The sequence below is a fragment of the Argopecten irradians genome, chromosome 8, assembly GCF_041381155.1.
Source record: "Argopecten irradians isolate NY chromosome 8, Ai_NY, whole genome shotgun sequence".
NCBI classification, from domain to species: Eukaryota; Metazoa; Mollusca; class Bivalvia; order Pectinida; family Pectinidae; genus Argopecten; species Argopecten irradians.
In genome coordinates this window covers 15,051,852-15,058,687 of record NC_091141.1, presented here as the reverse complement: position 1 = coordinate 15,058,687, position 6,836 = coordinate 15,051,852, and positions in this window count along the sequence as shown.

Here is a 6,836-nt window from a genome sequence, read left to right as displayed (position 1 = left end):
GTATGTGCATGTCAGTGAAATATTTCATTGTTAATCTCGTAGAAAAATAAAGACAATGTAAAGTTATGATGTTGTAATCTTTTACATGTAGCTGCGCTCTTCTGAGGCTTTGCCTTAAATTCATATTAAAGTAGTACTGTACAGTATTAAAACTACCTATTTCAAAATTTTCGTTACAAATAATATGATATACGATATACTGTATGGCTCGCACATGTATCATATCTAACAGATCACAGTAGAGATGTATTGCCTCCGGTCTGATCGAAAATGCATTACTTATCTGCTGATTTGATGAACACGCGAAAACAGCTTGAAAAGTATTTACAATGCAAAATTCGGTCTAATTTTAACATATTTCGGCCCAAACCTACATCTAAATATTCACTGATAGTTTATCATTTCATAAGCACTCACCTGCGAAATCATGTTTGTCAAAAGCCTCAATAATTGTATAAAAGTGTAAATTGCAATCGGCACATCGATATACCGTGTCCGTCACGTTTTCTTCTGGCTCTTCTATGTTTGGCACAGAAGAGTCAGAAGATCTGCCGGAAACAGAAGAGGACAAATCGCGTAAACAGAAGAGCTCTTCTGGAAGAGGAAGAGTGCAAATCGTGTAGGCCTTGAGTTCTGTCTCCTTACCGAGACACACCATAGTCTATAAAAGTGGTAGTTCTACTCCTGCTTAGATTTCTTGACCTGAAATTCAGATTAGGAAATATTGCCTGTATACAACGCGTCCTAGCATGTGACATATCAATCTGATTAAAATGCATATCTATCCATATTACTGCGTTGGATAAGAGGATCTGTCAACATCCCATAAGGGGTCATGTCCAGGTGACCTTTTGAAATGGTCATTCAAATTGCCGCTGCCAGAATCTTGAATGTGACTTCTAAGGAGACGAAATTGTTTGAAAAAGCTGTCGGAATAATTTTTGTGTACTAAGTCATCTCGCTCAAACAACAAAACTTACTGTATATGTATACTTGGACGAAATGGCGTTGTTAATTGACGTAGGAAGGTGTAGAAAATGCATTGAATCTGAAGTACACGTGATACAAAGGTCATCAAACATGACCCCTCATGGGATGTCAGATCCTCTATTGAACGGAGTGGTTGTAAGAATTTGTATTTCAATCAGATTGGTGACATATTCATTCGTCCATAACCCACAATCTGGTTAGAATACAGATCCTTATAACCACTCCGATAAATTGAGGATCTGACAACTGGGTCATATGACCTTTAAACCACGTGTAATTCAGATCATATGCATTTTCTACACCTTGCGCCACCAATTGAAAACGATATTTCATCCCAGTATACATATAGTAATAGCTTTTTTGTGCTCTTGGGGCGAGATTACTACGTAGTCGAAAATAATTCTTGACAGGTTTTTTTTTTTCAAACTGTTTCGTACCCTGAAATAATTCACTGTCAAGATTGGTCATTTCCAAAGGTCACCTAGACATGACCCCTGATGGGATTTTCTCAGATCCTCTTATCAAACGTATTTTGATAAAATTGCCATAATCTATATCCGTTCCTAATGCAGCGACATATTCAGTGACCAATCTACATGCGCATCCCGAGTCCTGGACTCACAGACCCATGAAATTTCTAGGAATGGGTATCTATAACACTGTGGGACCCATTGTTTTCGCAAAAACCATTAAAAAGTATCCACGAAAAATAATCGTAGATTGAACACTGCATATTGTTTATTAATTTAGTTAATTAGGACGTTAATTAATCAAGCAAACAAACAAGATTGTGAGTTGTGATCAGTTGTTTCTTTTCCGTACCATGGTATCATGGCGGGCTGTGGCCTCCAGTGCCCTCAGAAAATGTTTTGTTTCTTGCCTAAAACCTCTCCACTAAATGTCATATGGTCTTCAGGCACCATCGTTGACCTTTATAGTTTGTTAGGTCAGTATGGCCTTTTGTCATCATGCACCGTCCGCCGTGCGTAAACTTTTTATTCAAACAACTTTTCAATAACCGAAAAGCCCAGGGTAACAACTTTTTTAATTCTATCGATTGGAATGAAACTTATAAGGTGATATTAATAACTTGAATGTTATTCTCACTGATACAATTCTTTCAGCTATTGACCAATATGTTCCCCAAAATAAATTTGAAATATTTGAAATATGGACTTACCAGTATCTGGATGTAACATAATTTTTCAGTAATTGTCTCTGAATAACCTGCGTTTGTATTTCTAATTTCAGGAAAGGCCCAATGATAAAATTTGGATGACGAATGACACTAGAGTAAAAATACGACAGAGAAATCGTCAGCATTCTAAAAATATATCAACCAATACCCTTGCCTCCTGGAACAAGTTTAGAAGCAAAGGGGAAGCTACAAATGGAAACCAAGTAATTTCTTCTATCCGAGAAGCAAAAGAAAAGTATCTTTCTAAACTCCAATCATCATTAGTTGATAAGTCTATCCCACCTGGTAAATGATGGCGTATCGCCAAATCAGTTATGAGTCTAAAATCAAAAAATGAAACCGATGCCCCTTTGGTCATAAATGGGGAGTTGAAATTACATCCTATTGATAAAGCCGAATCCTTTAACAATTATTTTACTTCTATATATGTCTCCAATAAGAATGCTGATGATTCACCCCCTAACTGTCCCAAACCTCAACATTTCTTCTCTACTATTAATATCACTAAATCTATTTCTACCGGTACTCTTTCAAATGTATGGAAACATTCCAATGTCACTTCAATTTATAAAGGCAAAGGTATACGATCTGATCTATCAAATTTTCGACCAATCTCTGTAACCTCTTTTTTCGAGTAAAATAGGGTAATATTCCAACCCCCAGAACTCAATTATACAAATTTAACAGTTTTTTCCGTCTTTAATGTCAGAATGGAACTCGGGTCCTGTCCGTTTCCCTCTATGTCATCCGTACGTGCAATAAAAAAGGAATGTATACAATCTGGTATTACCAATAATTTTCCAGTATGTTCGGAAGCATTTAAATATTCTGGCGAGATGCAAACAAATATTTCATAATGCCAATTAAGAAAGTAATCGAAACTCTGATTTATTTAAATCTCATCTAAGTGATAGTCCTGCCTGCCTGTGTGATTTTCCAATTGAAGATTCCTATCGTTATTTCCTTTATGGCCCTCTTTATAACAGTCAAAGAACTCGCCTGTGTAATTCTACTCTTGCACTAGATATTAACATTCCTCATTCTATAGACACTTTCCTCTTTGGATATAATCGCTACTATTTTAACTCGATGATAAATTATTGAAAATTGTACATGAATACATTAGAGATACCAGACGTTTTGTATGAGATGTCATTGACACTGACAGCTTTTCAATTCTATTTATTAAGATATTGTGAACATTTATTAAATATACTTTTCCACCAACGAATGATATTTTCATTCCATCAAATACATGAGCAGACGAATTGATGTTTTCTACAGAAAGTTTAAACTTCTTATCTACTTTTAATAACAATATAAAATAATTTATTACATCCCGAAAAATGTCCATGCCACTGTGCCCTATATGGAACCCATTCACCAAATGTATAGTAAATTACTTTACATCAATTGTTTCTTCATTAGATATATATTTACATGGGTAAACGCTTATAATTGCTCAAATGATGAGATTCATTTATTCCTTGTCGGTGGTGGAGCATCTTAAACCATATTGTAAAAATTGTGATACTTATCTGACAAAAGGTTATTATGCTATTTCTATTTTCTATTTATGGATTTATGTATTGTACTGTTATTCATGTAGTTACCGGGGGAGAGCTAATATAGGCATAGCCTGTTGCCCAATCCCAATTGTAAAAAGCCCAGGGCACTGATATTTGGCCTGTAGCATGCTTGGATGAAGCGCTACCAGGTTTGTTCAAATGAATAACATTGGTCTTCATTCAAGGTCACATAGGTCTAATAGGCTAAAATCATTTAAACAACTTCTTGTGAATAACTAAGAGGCCTAGATACATGATATTGGGACTGTGACATGCTGGGGTGAACGGCTACCAAGTTGATTCAAATGAATGACCTTGACCTTCGTTTACGTTCAAAGGGGTCAAATAGGCTAAAATCTTTAAACGACATGTAAATAACAAACAAGCCTAAAGACCTAATATTGGGTCTGTGGTATACTGGGATCAAGGACTACCAAGTTTGTTCTAGTAATTGACCTTGATCTTCATTCAAAGTCACAGTGGTCAAATAGGCTAAAATATTTAAACAGCTTCTTGTGAATAACTAAGACGCCTAGAGACATATTAGGCCTATGACATACTGGGATGAATGACTACCGAGTTTGTTCAAATGAATAACATTGACCTTCATTTAACGTAACATGGGTCAAATAGGCTAAAATATTTAAACAACTTATTATTATTTTTTCAACTATTGTTAAAACCTTTAAACAACTTATTATTATTTTTTCACTATTGTTAATAACTACATAAATACATGAATATACCGCAGTCTCCCAAAACACGCACCTCGCACAACATACACGCAACACACCGCATACATGGGAGGCCGTCCTTATATGACCATAGTTGTTAATAGGACGTTAATGAATCAAACAAACAAACAAATAAACCAATCGTGCTGTATTTGCTTTACTGTAAGGCGAGACAATTGTACTTTATATGGAGATCGCGGACTATAACTACATTACTGTAAGACGCTGACTTTTATACAATTTCAGACAAATATTTTTTCTTGGCTCTCCGTTACAATCAGCGAAACACCATACTTTGTTTATTTAGTATATGAGTTCATTAATGTGAAGAAAATACAGCGTAATAGTACACAAGCTTTTGGGACTCAAATTTGTTAAATTAACTTCCTATATTGAAAATTGTTCCCTTTGGCAGAGTGTTGATGCCCGCTAGAGTTATGAAACCATTAATAATATGGATATATTGTACATATATGTATTATTGCTGTTTATGTGAGAGATTCATTGGATTTGTGAAATAACCCCTAAGCAGCATCCTATTATAACCAGATCGTGTTATTTAGAAGCTGTTTATCACCCACTACTGCCTCTGATGATCGTTTGTGCCCGGCATGCTACTTGTACTTCCTAACAAAGCCCGCTGTTTGGGTCACCCATTAGATAGTCATATTCAATCGATACAAAGGCCGAACCTTCTCATTTATTTCTAGTGATAAATGGGTCAGCCCTTTGGTCAATGGTCAGAAGATTATTATTCTGCTATAGTTGGCTACATATGGGATGTAAATGACATTATATCTGCTTCACTTTTACAGATATAAATTAGGATTTATGTCGGAATAGGTTTTAAATACAAAATAAAACACAAATTATTTAAAAAATGAAATAAAACAATCTGAAGCAATTTTTATGTCGTGGAAATATATTTAAATCATATTTATTTTATTATGGTATAAATTATTTTAGAATTGTACCTGTTGCATGATAGTAAAAGGCAACTACATTTGTATTAAGGATATTGTTTTTCGTCTTCTTTCTAACGTTTCCCTTGCCACCGCCTCACTTTTGGACACATCGTAGTCTAGAGGCACAGAGGGAGTGATTCGCATGTTGACAGTATTTGACCGAATGAGGTGTGCTGCGTTAATTGGTGTCTTCAACGGCATTTTTTCAGTTATATAGCACTATAAAAAGGGCAAGAGTTCCACTATACAAGAAGATACAACATTAATATAGTGCAGTCTATGCTGCACACCGCATACATAGGAGGCCATCCTTACATGATATAACAGACCAAACCAAAACAAAGTGACCGGGTGGGGGTGTTGTTTGGTTTATTCGGCGGCATGCTTCAGTGAAATAGCACTATAAAAAGGGCAAAAGTTCCACTATACAAGAAGACAACACGAACATACCGCAGTCTCCCAAAACATGCACCTCGCACAACATACACGCAACACACCGCGTACATGGGAGGCCGTCCTTACATGACCATAGCTGATGTTAGGACGTTAATTAATCAAACAAACAAACAAATAATCGAGTATATTACTATCAATTAAAGATAAACTTGCAATCAAAGAAAAAAACAACCCATGAATCTAGACAGGTTAAACATTCTGATGGACGCAATTATGTTATACCATATTTGTTTGTTTGATTAAATTATTGCCCTATGAACTAAAAGCCAGTCATTTTAGGACGGCCTCTCGTGTTGTGATGTCTTGCGTGTGTGCACTGCAAGGTAAAGGCTGCAATAATTATTTATGTTGTGTCTTCTTGTATAGTTAAACTCTTGTCCTTTTTATTGTACTATATCACTGAATCATGCCTTCGAAGACAAGAGCAGAAACTACCACTTTTATAGACTTTGGTGTGTCTCGGCCAGGGGTAGAACCCAGAGCCTACCTCACAACGGCGAGTGCTAAACAGAAGGTCAAAAGTGTGGCGTAAGGAAGAGAGAAAAAAATAAGATCCTGAATTTAGTTTTAGTTTTTACGATCATGCAATAGAGGCAGCAGATACAATTCTAACGCACTACCTGGAATGCTCGATATTTTAAAATGATTTTGCTTAAAATTATTTATGGTATATCAAGTGAAGACAAAAGGAATGAAAACAAAGTCATTCTTTGTTAAAAGCGACTTGTGAAGATAACATTTGCCCAAATTTAGTGATTAATATATAATATTAGCAAAAGTTTCAAACTTTATTTCATCTACAATTTGTCAACCAAAATAGTCGCTTCAAAGTTATTTATTGATGTATATTTATGTTAATACGAACAACTCAAATTAATCACAAATAATAAGTTCCTCCGCCCGTTTAAATTGTACTTGGTAGTTT